Source organism: Thunnus albacares, chromosome 16 (genome assembly GCF_914725855.1).
Source record: "Thunnus albacares chromosome 16, fThuAlb1.1, whole genome shotgun sequence".
Classification (NCBI taxonomy): domain Eukaryota; kingdom Metazoa; phylum Chordata; class Actinopteri; order Scombriformes; family Scombridae; genus Thunnus; species Thunnus albacares.
The window spans coordinates 25573803-25594272 of record NC_058121.1 but is presented as its reverse complement, the minus strand read 5'-3'; the positions used below and the strand labels follow the sequence as shown (position 1 = coordinate 25594272).

Below are 20470 nucleotides of genomic sequence, written 5' to 3'. Positions count from 1 at the left end.
TATTTACAGGATGTTTGCAAATCCTGGAATATTCTCAAAATGTCTTACATTCATGTGTGTGGAGGATCATGTCATATGATTCCTAATTACACAATCTTAAAGGTCTTGGACATATTTTGACGTCTCTGTATTTTGTTCAGATTATCTTCTGATTAGCCGGAGTGGAATTTGTTCGTGTTTTCCATCCTGATTGGCATTAAATGTCTTAAAAAGTCTCATGATGACAAAAAAAATTGGCCTATGAGTAGATCTGAAAAGCCTCCACAGATTTTTATTATTTTGTTTCTGTTTCTATTGACTGAACTGGAAAATTCAGAACATTTAACGATTTGTCAGACACACTCGGATTTTATCACAGTACCAAATAAGGCCCTGAAACTTCATTCTTCATACTGATATACTGTATATTGGACTCTGGAGTTTTTCACCATTAGTAGTGCAATGGAGAGGAAGTGTAATGCTTGCAAAACAAGAATAAGAACTGGAACTAGAGAAGGCGATGCAGCAGTCAAAGCAAAGACTCTAATATGTATATCAAATAAAAGAGGACTATATGACGTACCTCAGTTTTACACTATTGTTTCACTGATCAACAATTGGAGGTAATGTGTTGAGAAGCAGCAATATGCTGTGAATATTTATTTTACTGCCCTCTCTGGTTGAAAGATTCAAGCCTGTTTCACGTGCAGGTGTGCTCTGTTGCATCTGTGGTGGAAAGTAACTAAGTACATTTACTCAAGTCCTGTACTTTAGTACAATGTTGAGGTACTTGTACTTGAGTATTTCCATATTATACTACTTTATATTTCCACTACAATACATTTAAGAGAGAAATATTGTACTTCTCACCCCAGTTTATTCATTTAAGAGCTATAGCTACCTTTCAGATCCAGATTTGATGAGTAAACAGATTCTGTATTTTCAGTTTAGATCAATTTTTAGAGATCTGTTTTCACTTTGACAAATAAGGGCATGTTTCTGTTGATCAGTGTCAAAAAAGCCACATTAAATCTTCTTTGATTCCTTGTCGTCAAACAAAAAAAGCATGAAAAAAATCCCAGAGGGGTGAATACTTTTTAGTTACAATTTTTCTACTTTTACTTTTGATATTTTAAGTAAATTTTGCATAAATACTTTTGTACTTTTACTCTAGTAAGATTTAGTATGAAAGACATTTATTTATGAAAGAGTATTTTGAATACTGCTGTATTACTACTTTTATTAAAGTAAAAGGTCTCAGTACTTCTTCCACCAATGCCTGTAACCAAGCAGTGATGTCACAAGGTCCTGGTGTACACCTGTACATCACTGCAGCAAGGTGAGAAGTTAAACCACCAGAGGTCAGTGAAAAACAAGATTTTCAGAGTGTGTTACGTTGCTCTTTAATGTGTGATGACCCCTGTCATCTTGTCTGCTCTGCTCTACAGGTGACTTGTTATCTCAGCCGGGAGGACCTGGTGCTGGTCTTCCCAGGAGATAAAGCCTGACTGCAGCTAGCAGCTCTCTGTTCTCCCCTCCAGTTACCTGGTTTGGTTTAGTTTAGTTATGTTGCTTCAGTTTTGTTATGTTCTACTTTGTTGCACCTTACAACACTCACACACACACACATCTTACACCCATGCACATCATAGACCACTGACACAGCCCACGCTTTAATTATATTAAAGAAGTTCCTTCTTTAATTCAGCTTAATTTGGGTTAATTTAAATAAATAAACATCTTTTGTTAAACTTTGACATGGTTTGTCTCTCTTTTGTTGTGGCCACTTCAGCCGGGTCATAACAACTGAGAAAATGAATTGATTTTTTATGCCTGAAGGACACACACACACACACACACACACACACACAAACACACACACACACACACACACACAAAACCCTCAATGTAAACTTGTACTGGAAAGCTCCACATGTTTCATTTAATAAGCAGTAGAAGTAGAACTATCTCCTGATACGATACCTGCATGTTTCCTCTTAAACAAAGCCTCCTTAAAGGACATCTTAAAGTGGTTTAATTCTTTTCCTACAGTTTTAAAATGGCTGGTAAAGTGTTGGTGCTTAGGAAAGGTAATGACAAAGGAAAAGAGGAGGTAGGGATTAGGGAAGGAGATGAAGAATCAGATCACACCCTCAGTCTAAGATTTCCTCTCGTCTCATTCTGCATTCAGCAGCGTGACGCCGCTGTCTGCCTTCCAAATGGGAATCTGGGAGAAAAATCCCGTTAAGTCGGTAACCCTGAGAAGTGATCGCGGGTGAAACAGCTCTTTATGACGACCAGCTGCTGTGTCAGACTTCCAAATCGAGTCTTAATGTTCAAAAGCCTAAGAGTCATCTTCTGCCAGAGAGAGTAAAGCTTCTGTAAAGCCGTCAGCCTCCGCTCTGCTCGCCACGCTAAGCCGCTATGACCATATGTGCAATACCACAAAACTAAATATAATGGAGGGTGACATCAGCGGCACAGCGTTCACCTGAGTCACCTGTAAAACTTTGTTTAGGCTCTTTGGGCTGGAAAAAAAAAAGTCCACAACAAAGGTTCAAGCTGCTCCTAACAGCTACAAACATCCAAGAAAAGACATGAAAACAGTGAAAATAGAAACATAAAATAATTCAAATGAATGAAGGATAGAGTAGAGCATTTTATGACAATATCAGAACTTTACAGAACCTCAACCTGTTTGACCTAAAGTCTGTTATTACTTCGTTAGCTTGGTCGCTAACGGGACAAAAAGTTTACACACATGATTCATAAGATGTATCTGCACCATTGATGTCTGTCTCATCATAACTATCTGCAGACAGTCAAACTCCGACAGAGGAGGTTAAATAAAAGCTAAGAAGCTACGATAGCTTTTTGATCTCTGTGGCTCCTCGTTCCCTCAGAAGTCAGCTCTGTCAAAACGGCTTATTATTGGTCAAAGGTGGGACTTTGCGTGTCAAAGTTTACCAAAGTTGAACTTGACCTGAAAAATTGGCAATTATGTCATATATCACGAGTGAATCCCTAATGGAAAATCTCATCCAAACTGTGTGATAGATGAATACTAATATTGGCAAGATACATCCTAATGTTAGCATTGTGGTTTCTTTTCACATCACTGTTAAAAAACTAATGATGTTTTATCATGTGACAACGCTGTGGTTAAGGATCATGGTTTGGGTTAAAATGATGACTTTGTTAAGGTTAGAGGAACATGTGGTGTGGGTTACAGTTACTACTTCCTTAAAGTTAGACCACCTTTGTCATCATGGTCACAATAATAACCAATGGGGGGTTACGGTCAGGAGACAATTGTAGTTACGGTTTTTAAATAACTGTTGCGACGTGTTGCAAAGTCACTGTTGGGTTAACGCCTCCATCCACCCCTCCTCCTCTGAATGAGGAAATGTGTCCACATATATGTACGTCATCTGAACTGCACCATTGCTCCAGGTCACAATTACTACAGCTGCTAGATTGCATGTGTCACTCAAATGTTATTATATGTCGTTTTTGGGGTGACTGACATTACAACCTGTTGTGTCATTTTTCGTTTGGTCTCTGAAATTGACAAAGATAATAAACCACCATAATAAGCCACCATAAAGATAATAAACCGAGCACTAGTTGGGACTGTAAGATGATTTACAGTAGCGTAGTGGCCATTGTCACAAACAGTCTGAAATTACACTTTGTATTATCAAAATTTGAGCCATTTTGTCCCAAAAACACATTAATGTCTTGAAGAGTTGTATCAGTAAATTACTCTGTGCCATTCATGTGTGTGGAGGATCAGCAGGAAGTCAGCGATTCAGTACAGTATCCAGACCTCCTAATACACCCATAAGATAAAGGACTGTATGATAATTATTGGGGTGGTGTAGGGGAATGAAAGACCTTATGTTTCACTCTGTAAAAAAGCAATTTGCAAACAATGTTTACCTTTAACCCTTCTCTTGATGTAGAAAAAACTACAACACCCCCTCCACAACATGTCAAAATAATACACAGTAACAGTGTTAAATTAATACAAATTATTTAATCGTATATCTCAATTTAAACCTTTATATCTTAATGGAACTTCTGATGTGCATCATCAACGTACACATTAATAAAACCCTGATAGAGAGAGAGACCTGTGACACCTTTATAAACCATGGTGCAAGTGCAAAGTTGGCTTTTTGATGTATTTGTTTACTGTACTGCAAGGAAAGGCTGGAATGAAATGTAAATATAGGATGACAAAAAAAAAGACCTATAAAAGTCAGTCTGCCCTCCCTTAAAAACAAAAATTATAATACCCTTCTTCTTTTCTGACCCCCTCTCCCCTCCTAATGATTTTCATAAAGTCCTTAAACCCCTTTTGATTTCAACCTCAAAATAAATAAATACCATAAAAGTACAAATAAAACTTAACAATAACTCAGACAATAAAAAATGCAGAACAAACAATATTAAAATTAACAATTTTATTTAATTAATTTTTGTTAATTTAATTAACAAAAAATTAAAAACATGCACAATAACATACGCTATTTTTTTCCACTAAAAGATGCAATAAATCCCCTAAAAATGGCTCCACTCTCATGGCTGCATGATTAAAAATAAGACAGTATTGTAATGACTCATTGGTTCTCTTCATGGTTTCCATATCTTCATCTGTCACATCTGAATTGTTCAGTCTGATCATCTCGGTTTAACATACCACCAGAGAGCTGGACAGAAACAGTGATGTGTGCTGGAATCCAAACCTCCACAGGTCAGTTGAGGTCAGTGTCTGCACACAGAAGATATACGGGTCTGTTCAGCCGTCCAGTTTCGGGTCCAGAACATTCCACTTGGTTACTGCATTTGTGTGCTTTGGAGTCACTAAATTAAATAGTGCCGGACGGAAAGTGCAATTTATTGCGCCCTCGGCACGCACAGCAGCCAAAGAAAACATACAGTGGGTGGCATCGCCTTGTGGATCTCAGGCGAAGATATTTGTGTAGATGACTGGACCGTGCGGTCTGGTTCTGGCCGAGTACGAATCTAGAATTTTCCTTACAGGCCGTCGTCATGTTTTCATCGCTGACTCAGGAGCTGAAGTATGAACATTCAGCTTCGGTTTATTCATGAATTCTTTTTCATCTGATAGAATAGTGCACAAAAAACAGAATATTTCACATCCTACAACTTCAATGAAAATTTCCTTGTATATTTTTGTACTTTTAGCCACACTAGCGCCATAGATCTAGGGATGATAACATCGGTCTCTTGGTTGATTCACCACTTTGGTCCAGACTGAAATATGTCAGTAACAACAATTGGGTGGATTACAATTACTTTTCATATACAGAAGCACCATCATCAGGTCAAAATGAAAGGTTCTATATGTACTAATTGTGAAGCAATTTACATGTATTAACTCATTTTTTATTGCCAATGAGTGAACTGGTTGTAACATAACTTAAAAAATTAGACCTTCCCCAACTCTCTTGGTTGTCTGTAACTGCCTGTGGACTGATTTCTATGTGAATGTGAACAAACGACCAGCATAACAACACAACAGAACAAAAATGTATCTATCCGAGTAGAAACACTCTGCAGATATTAGCTCTCCAGCTAATGAGATGGCCAGAAGACGGATGCAGAATGCATCACTTAACAGCCACTGGTGTCACTAATGAGAAGGAATTTCTGATTCTTACAAGTAGAACCTTTACAACTGTCCAGTACTCTGATTTTGGACAAAATATCTACCAATTTAACTAATAAAATTCTAATCAGCTTCAACTGTATTTTGTGTTTAATACTAATTAATGAATGGTAACATGTTAACACCAACCAGGCAACAACCAGGGCTTGAAACTGAAGCAATACCACTGATATTTGCGTCAACTTCTCTCATGAAATACTGAATCAGTCATTTTTTCAGTGAGTCATTATGATCTCAATCTCTGAATTAAGGCCCTTTCATAAATGTGTTGGTGGTCTTTTTTTCTCTTTAAGCATGTATCTGATATTGTTTATTGAGTGTTATAATGTATGTCTCTCTCTCAGTTTGCTTTGTTGTGGTACAAAAGTGCCAAAAGGCAAACTGAGCAGAGGTGGGATATGATCATGTGACATCTCCCACTTGGACTGAATAAATGGTGTCACCCTTTAGAGTCAAATATCAAACATCCAAATGAGTAGATAATGTTATAAAATCCAAAAGGGTTGTAGATCTATTGTACAGTTTTACAGTCAAAATTCCATTTATGTTTCATGCTTCTTTCAGACTATTTTAGAAATTAACATTTGTGTTTGATGTATTATTATAGAGTGAAAGATAAAGACAAATACACACACATATATCACACACTCTTCTTGTTGCTGTTGTTTTGTGTGTAAGGCCACTGAGCATGTGTGAGAATGTGGTTATGATATGTAGCATGACAAGCTAGTGAAGCTCAGTCAACAAAACCACATTCCTGCACATGCTCAGTGGCTTCTGCCTTGAGAACTACTCTCTGGAGACTAGAGACAAAATAAGTAACCACTAAGTAGGTTATTAGTGATGACTGATTCACAAACACACTTCTGGGACAAGCACAGACCAGTAAGCACACCAGTTATCATCAGAAACATACTGCTGGTGTCTCAGTGATGATTTTCAGAGATGAAAGTAGTCTCTTTGTCTGGTGGCTTGATAAAGTTTGGCCTGTCTGTTACTGTGAAACTTGTGTGGTTGTGGTGTTTATCACATTGTCATTGGAGGCTAAAACCTCCAGAGCTCTGCTGCTGTTGTACTCACATTCTCACCAAAACACTTCCTGTTCAGTTCTCAGAAAAAACTGACCTCAAAGGTACAATGAGGGACTAACAGGTTTCAGACCACTAAAACATCATCTTATCTGTTCTTTCCCAGCTGCTGCAGTATCACCATGTTGCAACATGTTTAGCATCAAGAGTCAAAGTTTGACTCTTCACCTGTCTGTTCATGTGTGCTGTCAAACATCAACATGAATCCTGTCATGACAGAATCCTAATTCAGTTTGAAAACATCCTTTATACTACTTTTTACTTATCGACATTGTAGTTATGTGATATGTTCTTAACCACTATTGGGGTGCTGTTGGCTAATTATTAAAGGGAAATCATTTGTCTTTGAATGCAAATACTGGTCCTGTGCACAGGATGTGAGAAAACAATGTTCTTACATTTTAAAAGCATTATATGATGAGGTCATGATTATAAACTTTGAAATACAGGAAGTGTGTTGTGGTCTTGGTGGTGGGTGGAGAAGTTCAGCCTTAACTCCTACAATATCTAATCCTTTATGTATTTACTCTTGGCTGATTATAATATAAGAATTTATAAAGATTTATAAGATTATATAAGATACTGCAGATGTGAACGCCAGCTTGCTCGTAAAATGCAAAAATGTTAAAATTGAAACAGAAGAGAAGCTAATATGCTCCGCCTACAAGAGGTCAATAACTTAGAAGTGAGAAAAAAAGACTGAAACTACAACAATGAGGAAGAGACACTTTACTCATGACAGGAAGTAGACAGTGTATTTCTTTGTTTGAAGCACTAATAAGGACATTTTGAGAGCTAAGAGCGAGAGAAGAAGACAGAGAGAAAGACAGAGAAGCACGATGGTTGAACTCAGATGGATTAAAATGTCTTTATTTCTGATACTGGGGCTTCAGTTTACAGGTAAGATATAAAAATCTGCATTATTACCAACGATACTTTATTGAATTACTTTCATTTTACTGAGACAGTAAAATATGCTGTTTGTTTTTAACATTCACACTACAGTCATATTCTTATTTCAGTTCATTTATCACATTTCTCTCTCAAATTCTCAACAGCAGTAACTGAACAAACTTCCCTCTTCATCACTGTCAGAGATGGAGATGAAGTCACTTTGTCGTGTGAAAATGTGATGACTGATCAGGATAAATGTGACAGTGCTACCTGGACCTTCAGAGGTTCAAGAAAGTTCATTAACCTTAGGCAGATTGGTAAAAATGCCAAAGCTAAATCAGACAGACTGAGTGTTACAGTGAACTGTTCTCTGGTTATAAAGAAGGTCACAGTTGAGGATGCTGGTAGTTACACCTGCAGACAGTTCAAATCAAAAATACAACAAGGTCAAGACTCTCAGGTTTATCTGTCTGTTGTTACCAGTGAGTATTTACATCATAATGTTTTCAGCTCAAACTGTCTTGTTAGAACAATATACTGAAACATTACAATAATTATGATCACAGTGATGAAGTTAATTTTACTCTTGTTGTCTTTCTCTCACAATATCTCCATCTTCACCAGTGACTGAACGTAAGAACACTGATAAGGTGACGTTAAACTGCTCTGTGTCGACATATGGAGAGTGTAGACAGACAGTGAAGTGGGTGTATGAGGGTAATTATTGGGATGTGAACACTCAGCACATGAAGGAGTCACAGTCTTCTTGCTTTGTCACTGTGACGTTTACAACTTCCCATCTTGCTGAGACGTCAAAGTATTCTGAGTTATTCAAGTGTAGCGTGACACATATTCACACTGGAAAAGTGCAACTGTTTGCCTTCAGCCCTCAGTCTTCAGGTGAGAAATCTGCTTCATTTAGTTTCTCTTTTTTTGTGTGTAGATGATAATTATGTGGTATCTTTTCACCACAGTTTGTTGGTTTTTTGAGATTTAATTTGTCCAGCTGAGGATGTAAGAAAAGAAACAAAACCCAAAACATCAACACCAATAGGAATAAAGTAAAAAAGGAAATAATTTGAGCCAAACGCAACAGCATCTGCATGAAAATACAAACAACGTTCTTTTGTTCCAGTTCATCTCTCTGTCTCTTGTTCTTTTCTCATATGTTCAGGTGAGGTCACTAAAAGAGCTGCAACAACAAAATCAACATCAACAAAATCAACACCAACAATGAAATTAACAACAGCAACAATGAGAAAAAGCACAAAGGCAACGATGAACCAAACAGCACCTACAACCACTGATCCTCCAACAAAACAACAAGGTAGTGATTTAACAACTTGTATCTCTGAGTGTAAAGTATGAATGTCAGACTGAGTCTTGGCTGTGAGTGGAGATATTCTCTTATTCAGTTCATCTCAGTCAGTGTGTTCACACACATGTCTGAGTCTCAAACCTTGTTGTTGCTCACTGTTCTCTCTCTTTCTGTCTCTCAGCCTTTGACGTTTAAAGTACAAAACAGATAGAAGAGTAATATTTCTAAATGTCATTTGTAGATTTGTATTTTTGATGCTTCCTGTAGCAACATACACTTAGCACCAGAGTTCACAGTTCAGTTCATATATTGAACTATATTGTACTAATATTGTAATGAAGCAGTGATTAATGCAACATATTTCCGGTTAAAAAAAAGCACAAGTGCTGTATATACTGTATTTCTTTCATCTTTTAACTGCAGGAGTTTAAACAGTGACAAATATTTTTAATATTTTAGACTTTGCAGTTCGGTTGAGGTTCATCATCGTGTCTGTGGGTTTAGCAGCTCTCTCAATAACTGTTGTGTCAGTCAACATATGGACCAGAACTAAAGGTGAGAACATTCACAGAACTTTTATAAACAAGAAGTTTTGATGAATTTGGATTTTTACTGATGAAGCTAAACTCGACTCTGTTTTTGTGTTTTCAGGGAACAAAACACAGATGGATGACAATGCTGTGTGTTTTAAAACTGAATATTCAAATGTTTATGTTTGTGGTAGTTCACTATTTACTGTGATTCTGTAAATACAATAAGAATAAACAGTGTTGACTGTATTAGTCTGAAACAAAGGTTGTTTATTTGTTCTATTTTATCTCAGAATCTCAGGTGTGTTGTGTTGTTTTTCACAGGTGCATAATGATGAAGATGAAGATGAAGGTACGGTGAACTATGAAAACGTTGGAGAACCTTCTGCTTCTGTCAGACTCCACTGATCAACAACTTTCACACCAACATCAACTCACCAGAGTCCACCGCAGTTAAATAACATTTCATCAGATTTTACAGAGTAGTTTAGACAAAAAAGATCATTTTGTGTTGTGTTGGGTTTAGGTGAGTGATTCTTTTTTTAAACTACAACACTTGTTAAACTTTTAATCTTTTAAAAAAATGTTTAATTCTTACTTATTGCTTTTTACATGTTTGTTTGTTTCAGTTTTATCATTATTTAGTAGCTCAGACTAATTCATTATTGGCCTTTCTGTAAGATTTTGTTGATTTCTTTATTAAGCCATATGTTGTCACTTTACCAGCATATATTAGACATTCCACTGATTATATTAACAACATTTCATGTCTTACTGACTTATCTGACAATACTCTCTTAGTGATGTTGGATATTGCCAGCCTTTACATGAATATATCACATGACGGTATTTTGGAGGCTTTACACTTTTATCTTCAGAACTGGGACAATACGTCATTCTGCCTAATTAGTTCATCATTGATTTAGCTACTCTTGTCATGAAGAACAATTATTTTTACTTTAATGGAGATTTCTATTTACAAGTGTCTGGGATGAGCATGGGGTCTATTTGTTTGCCTAATTATGCCAATCTGTTTGTTGTTTTTTTTTAAGAGAAATCATGAATTGCTTGAATTTTGGGTCATAAAAAACAATTGCACAGTATCCACTACCTTATAGCGTAAGGAAACAGACAAGAATACTCTTTTGATAGCAAGCAGTTTTCATCCCACCTCACTCAAGAGAGGTTGTTCCAAAAGTCAATATTTTAGACTCTGACGAATATGCAATACTACCGAAGATTTCCAACAGCAAACAACAAGCTGATGATATGAGAGCTAGATTTGTCCAGCGTGGGTATCCTACTGAATGGATAATAAGGTTTATGAAACGGCATTGAGAAAACCCTGCTGGCAACTGTTGAGAAAAAGTGAGATTTGTTGTAACTTGTGTTACCTCCTATTCACCCCACTCACATGCCATAAAATCAGTTTTTAGAAAAGTTTTTAGAATTATTGGGATGTGAACACTCAGCACATGAAGGAGTCACAGTCTTCTTGCTTTGTCACTGTGACATTTACAACTTCCCATCTTGCTGAGACGTCAAAGTATTCTGAGTTATTCAGGTGTAACGTGACAGATAAAAACACTGGAAAAGTGCAGCTGTTTACCTTCAGCCCTCAGTCTTCAGGTGAGAAATCTGCCTCATTTAGTTTCTCTTTTTTGTGTGTAGATGATAATTATGGGATATTTTCTCACCACAGTTTGTTAGTATTTGAGATTTAATTTGTCCAGCTGAGGATGCAAGAAAAGAAACAAAACCCAAAACATCAACACCAATAGGAATAAAGGAAAAAAGCAAATAATTTGAACCAAACGCAACAGCAGCTGCATGAAAATACAACACACAAACAATGTTCTTTTGTTCCAGTTCATCGTTCTGTCTGTTGTTCTTTTTTCATATGTTCAGGTGAGGACACTAAAAGAGCTGCAACAACAAAATCAGCACCAATGAAATCAACAACAGCAACAATGAGAAAAAGCACAAAGGCAACGATGAACCAAACAGCACCTACAACCACTGATACTCCAACAAAACAACCAGGTAGAGACTTAATAACTTGTATCTCTCTCTTTCTCTCTTTTGATCAGGATTTTGATCAGAACTGAACTACGCAGTCAAAATGTTTTTCATATTTTAAGATTTTCCAGATTGGGCAAAGTTCATCATTGTGGCTGTGGGTTTAGCATCACTCTTAATAATTGTTTTGGTGATCATCAGATGGAAGAAAACTAAAGGTGAGAACACTGACAGATGAAACTTTCATAAACAAGACATTTAGATAAACCTGGATTTTCACTGTGGAAGCTAAAGTCGATTCTTTTGTCTTTTCAGGGAAGAAAACACAGATGGATGAAAACATTGTGAGTTCACAAACTGAATTGTTAAATGTTTATACAGTTATGACTTTTCAGAGAAAACCTGTCAGAGTCTGCTCTCCCCCTCACCTGTTGCTGTGGGAATTATCCAATCATTCAGTCTCACTCTCTGCTCTGCCACACCCCTCATTAGTTCAACCACTTTCACCTGGCGCTCCCACCTGCTCATCATCTGCAATCAAGCCAGTATATAAGCTGTCTCGGCCCACTCCCTCTTTGTCAGATTGTCTATGCTACTATGCTAAGTCATTTTGCCTTTATCACTGGACTGCCTTCCTGGTTCCTGATCAGCTTGTCTTCGACCATCGCTCCTCGTCTCTGCCCCGGTAAACCCACCAGCCTTCTGTCCCTGACTCTGAGTTCTGCCTGCCTGTTCCCTGGTCTTTGTCTGCTTTGGGAGTGGAAGATCGGGGTTCAATTTCCGGTGGAGCCATACTCATCAGAACTGTGTTTCTCCGACTGTGCTACTATTGCCTTGACATTGTATGAAATAAAGACTGCAAAATTTATACCAGTGTCATTTGTGCTGCTATTGGGTCCATTCTATACCCGTTACAAAAACTAGTGTTTATGGTATGTTGTTTTAAAGCAGACATATTCAGCACATTTCCAGGTCTATATTTATATTCTGGGGTTCTACTGGAACATCTTTGCATGATTTCCAGTTAAAAACTCCTTATTTATCTCCTACTGCTCCTTTATGCAGCCCCTCGGTTCAGCCTCTGTCTGAAACAGGCTGTTTTAGCTCCTGTCTCTTTAAGACCCGCCTCCTGATGAGCCCACTCTGTTCTGATTGGTCAGCTTCAGGAAGCTTTGTCCGGCTCCACAGACTATGTAAACAAACAGTAGTGGTCAGATTTCACATCTTTTTCTTGTTCTTAACGTAAAATGTCAACTTTTCAATTACATCTGTACATGTTTGAGCTGAAATCTGATCCAAAGTATCAGAAAGACTACGGAATGTGAATGATGTGACGTCAGTTTGATGGGGAAGTTCTGATTGGTCAGCTTCAGGAAGCTTTGTCTGGCTCCACAGACTACGTAAACAAACAGTAGTGGTCAGATTTCACGTCTTTCCTTATTCTTTAGTTGAAATGTCAACTTTTAAAATACATCTGTACATGTTTGAGCTGAAATCTGATCTGAAATATCTGAAAGACTACGGAACGGACGGCTGTTTGTGTAAATATGTGAATGATGTGACATCAGTTTAATGGGGAAGTAGAAGTAACTCTGCAAATGGAGCATTCATTACAGGCCGACTTTTGACTTTCAGGGAATATTTCTGCATATGTTCACTTCATGTTCTGGAACTTTAATTATATTAAACATAGATGTCTGACATTATAACAGTATATACTTGATTTTGTACGTATTTGTTCTGCAAATTATGACATGATGACTTTTAGCCTGATTTCCTTCTTTGAGAGAGAATAAAATAAGATTAGAAGAGAGAGTTAGTATAAATCCACATGTTACTGAGCAGCCATCATGTTGTCTTCACTGTGTAGGCTGATCCTGAAGATGGTGTTTCCTACGTCTCCATCAGCTTCACCAAGAAGACCAACAGTAAAGCCCGGGTAAGCTGAGTGTTTGGTTACACTGGTGTTGTTGCTGAATGAAGGAAAAAGTTTTGTCAGCTTTTGTCTCTCAGCTCCTGTCAAGTTATGTTGTTATGCTTTTTCATGTCATTATGTGTAATTCATATGTGATGCTGTTTCCCTTTTGTTTCCCAGGTTGGTGGTGATGGTGATGATGAAGGTGATGCAGTGACCTACAGCACTGTGAAAGCTTCCTCCTCTTCTGCTGGAGCCTCCACTGAACCCAGCAACCTCTACGCTACCATCAACAAACCCAACAAATAACAGACCACAGTGTTCATATCATTACATTTAAGCAGAACTGAGTGTGCTTGACACATGAAGGGAAAGACAAAAAAAAGCATTTTAGGTTTTTTCAGTATAATAATGATTCACTGTTGGACTGTTGTTCTGGACTTTTTGTCCAGAAAGGGATGTAGTAAGTTAAGATATCCTTAATGAACTCACCATCAGGCTCTTTATTGAGCTCAGTGATTGTTGTACTAGTGTTGAGTGAAAGTTAAAATCTTAATTTTCACTGCTATTATATTTCTTCTGATTGTTTATTTTTCTCTTTAAGCATGTATCTAATGTTGTTTAATGAGTGTTATAATGTATGTCTCTGTTCAGTTTGCTTTGTTGTGGTACAAAAGTGTCAAAAGGCAAACTGAGCAGAGATGTGATCATGTGACATCCCTTACTTGGACTGAATAAATGGTGTCACCCTTGAGAGTCAAATATTAAACATCCAAATGAGTAGAAAATGTAATAAATCTAAAAGGGTTGTAGATCTATTGTACAGTTTTACAGTTAAATTTCAATTTATGTTTCATGCTTAATTCAGACTATTTTAGAAATTAACATTTGTGTTTGATGTATTATTATAGAGTGAAAGATAAAGACAAATACACACACATACATCACACACTCTTCTTGTTGCTGTTGTTTTGTGTGTAAGGTCACTGAGCATGTGTGAGAATGTGGTTGTGATATGTAGCATGACAAGCTAGTGACGCTCAGTCAACAAAACCACGTTCCTGCACATGCTCAGTGGCGTCTGCCTTGAAAACTACTCTCTGGAGACTGGAGACAAAATAAGTAACCACTAAGTAGGTTATTAGTGACGACTGATTCACATACACACTTCTGGGACAAGCACAGACCAGTAAGCACACCAGTTATCATCAGAAACGTACTGCTGGGGTCTCAGTGCTGATGTTCAGAGATGAAAGTAGTCTCTTTGTCTGTTGCCTTGATAAAGTTTGGCCTGTCTGTTACTGTGAGCCTCCTGTGGTTGTGGTGTGTTGAGGCTAAAACCTCCAGAGCTCTGCTGCTGTTGTACTCACATTCTCACCAAAACACTTCCCCCTCAGTTCTCACGAACACTTACTTCAAAGATACAAAGAGGAACTAACAGGTCTCAGACCACTAAAACATCATCTTATCTGTTCTTTCCCAGCTGCTGCAGTATCACCATGTTGCACCATGTTTAGCATCAAGAGTCAAAGTTTGACTCTTCACCTGTCTGTTCATGTGTGCTGTCAATCATCAACATGAATCCTGTCACAACAGAATCCTAATTCTGTTTGAAAACATCCTTTATACTACTTTTTACTTATTGACATTGCAGTTATGTGATATGTTCTTAACCACTATTGGGGTGCTGTTGGCTAATTTGAAGGGAAATCATTTGTCTTTGAATGCAAATACTGGTCCTGTGCACAGGCTGTGAGAAAACAATGTTTTTACATTTTAAAAGCATTATATGATGAGGTCATGATTATAAACTTTGAAATACAGGAAGTGTGTTGTGGTCTTGGTGGTGGGTGGAAAAGTTCAGCCTTAACTCCTACAATATCTAATCCTTTATGTATTTACTCTTGGCTGATTATAATATAAGAATTTATAAAGATTTATAAGATTATATAAGATACTGCAGATGTGAGCGCCAGCTTGCTCGTAAAATGCAAAAATGTTAAAATTGAAACAGAAGAGAAGCTAATATGCTCCGCCTACGAGAGGTTGATAACTTACAAGTGAAAAAAAAAGACTGAAGCCACAATGAGGAAGAGACACTTTACTCATGACAGGAAGTAGACAGTGTATTTCTCTGTATGAAGCACTAATAAGGACATTTTGAGAGTTAAGAGCGAGAGAAGAAGACAGAGAGAAAGACAGAGAAGCATGATGGTTGAACTCAGATGGATTAAAATGTCTTTATTTCTGATACTGGGGCTTCAGTTTACAAGTAAGATATAAAAAACTGTATTATTATCAATGATACTTTATTGAATAACCTTCATTTTACTGAGACAGTCAAATATGCTGTTTGTTTTTAACATTCACACTACAGTCATATTCTTATTTCAGTTCATTTATTACATTTCTTTCTCAAATTCTCAACAGCAGTAACTGAACAAACTTCCCTCTTCATCACTGTCAGAGATGGAGATGAAGTCACTTTGTCTTGTGAAAATGTGATGACTGATCAGGATAAATGTGACAGTGCTACCTGGAGCTTCAGAGATTCAAGAAAGTTCATTGAACTTGGGCAGATTGGTGAAAAAGCCAAAGCTAAATCAGACAGACTGAGTGTTATAGCAAACTGTTCTCTGGTTATAAAGAAGGTCACAGTTGAGGATGTTGGTTATTACACCTGCAGACAGTTCAAATCAGGACAACAACAATATCAACACTCTCAGGTTTATCTGTCTGTTGTTACCAGTGAGTATTTACATCATAATGTTTTCAGCTCAAACTGTCTTGTTAGAACAATATACTGAAACATTACAATAATTATGATCACAGTGATGAAGTTAATTTTACTCTTGTTGTCTTTCTCTCACAATATCTCCATCTTCACCAGTGACTGAACGTAAGAACACTGATAAGGTGACGTTAAACTGCTCTGTGTCGACATATGAACAGTGTAGACAGACAGTGAAGTGGGTGTATGAGGGTAATGATTGGGATGTGAACACTCAGCACATGAAGGAGTCACAGTCTTCTTGCTTTGCCACTGTGAACTTCATAACTCCCCGTTTTGCTGAGACGTCAAAGTATTCTGAGTTATTCAAGTGTAGCGTGACAGATATTCACACTGGAAAAGTGCAGCTGTTTACCTTCAGCCCTCAGTCTTCAGGTGAGAAATCTGCCTCATTGAGTTTCTCTTTTTTGTGTGTAGATGATGATTATGTGGTATCTTTTCACCACAGTTTGTTGGTTTTTTGAGATTTAATTTGTCCAGCTGAGGATGCAAGAAAAGAAACAAAACCCAAAACATCAACACTAATAGGAATAAAGGAGAAAAGCAAATAATTAGAGCCAAACTCAACAGCATCTGCATGAAAATACAAACAACGTTCTTTTGTTCCAGTTCATCTCTCTGACTGTCTCTTGTTTTTTTCACATATGTTCAGGTGAGGACACTAAAAGAGCTGCAACAACAAAATCAACAAAATCAACACCAATAACAAAATCACCAACACAAACAATGAAATCAACAACAACAACAATGGGACAGAGCACAAAGGCAACGATGAACCAAACAGCACCTACAACAACTGATCCTCCAACAAAACAACAAGGTAGTGATTTAACAACTTGTATCTCTGAGTGTAAAGTATGAATGTCAGACTGAGTCTTGGCTGTGGGTGGAGATATTCTCTTATTCACTTAATCTCAGTCAGTGTGTTCACACACATGTCTGAGTCTCAAACCTTGTTGTTGCTCACTGTTCTCTCTCTTTCTGTCTCTCAGCCTTTAATGTTTAAAGTACAAAACAGATAGAAGAGTAATATTTCTACATGTCATAAGTAGATTTGTATTTTTGATGCTTCCTGTAGCAACATACACTTAGCACCAGAGTTCACAGTTCAGTTCAGATATTGAACTATATTGTACTAATATTGTAATGAAGCAGTGATTAATGCAACATTTTCCAGTTAAAAAAGCACAAGTGCTGTATATACTGTATTTCTCTCATCTTTTAACTACAGGAGTTTGAACAGTGACAAATGTTTTTAATGTTTTAGACTTTGCAGTTCGGTTGAGGTTCATCATCGTGTCTGTGGGTTTAGCAGCTCTCTCAATAACCGTTGTGTCAGTCAACATATGGACCAGAACTAAAGGTGAGAACATTCACAGAACTACCAAGAAGTTTTGATGAATCTGGATTTTTACTGATGAAGCTAAACTCGACTCTGTTTTTGTGTTTTCAGGGAACAAAACACAGATGGATGACAATGCTGTGAGTTTTAAAACTGAATATTCAAATGTTTATGTTTGTGGTAGTTCACTATTTACTGTGATTCTGTAAAGAGAATAAGAATAAACAGTGTTGACTGTATTAGTCTGAAACAAAGGTTGTTTATTTGTTCTATTTTATCTCAGAATCTCAGGTGTGTTGTGTTGTTTTTCACAGGTGCATAATGATGAAGATGAAGATGAAGGTACGGTGAACTATGAAAACGTTGGAGAACCTTCTGCTTCTGTCAGACTCCACTGATCAACAACTTTCACACCAACATCAACTCACCAGAGTCCACCGCAGTTAAATAACATTTCATCAGATTTTACAGAGTAGTTTAGACAAAAAAGATCATTTTGTGTTGTGATGGGTTTAGGTGAGTGATTCTTTTTTAAACTACAGCACTTGTCAAACTTTTAATCTTTTAAAAAAAAAGTTTAATTCTTACTTATTGCTTTTTACAAAAGTCAATATTTTAGACTCTGAAGAATATGCAATACTACCGAAGATTTTATGAAACAAGCTGATGATTTGTCCAGCGTGGGTATCCTACTGAATGGATAATAAGGTTTATGAAACGGCATTGAGAAAACCCTGCTGGCAACTGATGAGAAAAAGTGAGAAAAAAGAAAAGAGATTTGTTGTAACTTGTATTACCTCCTATTCTCCCCACTCACATGCCATAAAATCAGTTTTTAGAAAACACTGGCATACTTTAAAATCGAACCCTGAACAATCCCCAATCTTTTAAAGATCTGCCACTTTTTGTGTACAAATGGGGGGAAAACTTGAGAGACCTACTGGTCCATGCTGATTTTGCACATCACAAGACTACGCAACCTACACAACAGAAGCTTTTATGCTCCCTACCAGATGGTTACTACTGTTGTGGTAGCTGTGCACACTGCAATAATACTTACTTACATATATATATATATATATATATATATAATTCTGTCTCTTCACCTTTCTTGTCCAGGGACAGATTCTAGGAGACAGTTTTTTCAAGCTCCAACCAGATTTGAATTAGAAATTGAAAATACTGTGTATATTTATCTTTTGAATGGTAGCTTTTTGTTGTTGTGACTGTGTGCATTTTAAGCTATGTATAATGTGCATTTTGTATTTCTTTGTCTATTTATACCTTCGGCATAGAGAGCCATGATGTGATTTTGTATGATGACTAATTAAATGAGTGATGTCACTCTGTTGTGTGACCTGATTGGTCCATGTGGGTCAACCAACCTTTTTAAGATGATCTCTCCTTTTGTCTTGTGATATAACCTGATGAAGGTCTGTGTACAGAGATGTTTTTCTAAATAAATCTCCTCTAATTGCAACTACAGAAGACAGTGTGCAGGAGTTCTTTGTTCTGTCATTAGTTGTACAGAAAAAGTCATTTTCATTTTGGATTGTTTTTAACATGTTTGCTGAAAATGACATATGTATGCGTGTGTATATATATATATATATATATATATATATATATATATGTACACACACGTCACTTTCTTAAAAATAAATATAATTGATTTTTCAGTGCAACCTTGTGTATTTCCCTTCATTTGTCACAGCCTGAGACCCTCAACATAACTGTCAGAAGGCAAACTCAGTAGAGGTGGGATGTGATCATGTGACATCCCTTACTTGGATTGAATAAATGATGTCACCCTTGAGATTCATATTTTAAAGAGCTGAATGACTGAAAACTGTTTGTAAATCTAAAGAGGTTGTAGATCTAGTAAAAATGAACATTTTTAGATTGGTGCATTATTTTAGAGTTAAAGATTAAAGCAAATACACATACACCACACACTCTTCTTGTTGCTGTTGTTTTGTGTGTAAGGCCACTGAGCATGTGCGAGAATGTGGTTGTGGTTGGACAAGCAAGTGAAGCTCTGTCAACGAAACTGCGTTCCTGCACATGCTCAGTGACGTCTGCCTTGAGAACTACTCTCTGGAGACTGGAGACAAAACATGACTGAACATAAGGACACTGATAAGGTGACGTTAAACTCCTCTGTGTCGACATATGAACAGTGTAGACAGACAGTGAAGTGAGTGTATGAGGGTAATTATTGGGATGTCAACACTCAACACATGAAGGAGTCACAGTCTTCTTGCTTTGTCACTGTGACGTTTACAACTTCCCATCTTGCTGAGACGTCAAAGTATTCTTTGATAAAAGAAGTATAAAAGATTTCACATCTTTTCTTGTTCTTTACTTTAAATGTCAACTTTTCAAATACATCTGTACATGTTTGAGCTTAAATCTGATCTGAAATATCTGAAAGGCTATGAAACGGACGGCTGTTTGTGTAAATGTGTGAATGATGTGACGTCACTTTGATGGGGAAGCAGAAGTATCTCTGCAAATGGAGCATTCATTACAGGCTGACTTTTGACTTTCAGGGAATATTTCTGCATATGTTCACCTCATGTTTTGAAACTTTGATTATGTTTAACATAGACGTCTGACATTATAACAGTATATACTTGATTTTGCACGTATTTGTTCTCCAAAATATGACATGATGACTTTTAGCCTAATTTCCTTCTTTGAGAGAGAATAAAATAAGATTAGAAGAGAGAGTCAGTATAAATCCACATGTTACTGAGCAGCCATCATGTTGTCTTCACTGTGTAGGCTGATCCTGAAGATGGTGTTTCCTACGTCTCCATCAGCTTCACCAAGAAGACCAACAGTAAAGCCCGGGTAAGCTGAGTGTTTGGTTACACTGGTGTTGTTGCTGAAT

At 37.1% G+C, this 20470-nt stretch overlaps 2 long non-coding RNA genes across 2 annotated transcripts; both read left to right on the top strand.

The window, feature by feature from the left end:
* The first annotated feature begins 9440 nt into the window (after positions 1 to 9440).
* On the top strand, positions 9441 to 10017 carry LOC122999385. Its single transcript, XR_006407715.1, has 3 exons — positions 9441 to 9532; positions 9629 to 9657; positions 9832 to 10017. It is a non-coding gene; the product is annotated as an uncharacterized LOC122999385 (long non-coding RNA).
* A 1634-nt stretch (positions 10018 to 11651) lies between these two features.
* Positions 11652 to 13754, top strand: LOC122965710. Its single transcript, XR_006398285.1, has 4 exons — positions 11652 to 11744; positions 11842 to 11870; positions 13397 to 13465; positions 13622 to 13754. It is a non-coding gene; the product is annotated as an uncharacterized LOC122965710 (long non-coding RNA).
* Positions 13755 to 20470: the final 6716 nt, after the last annotated feature.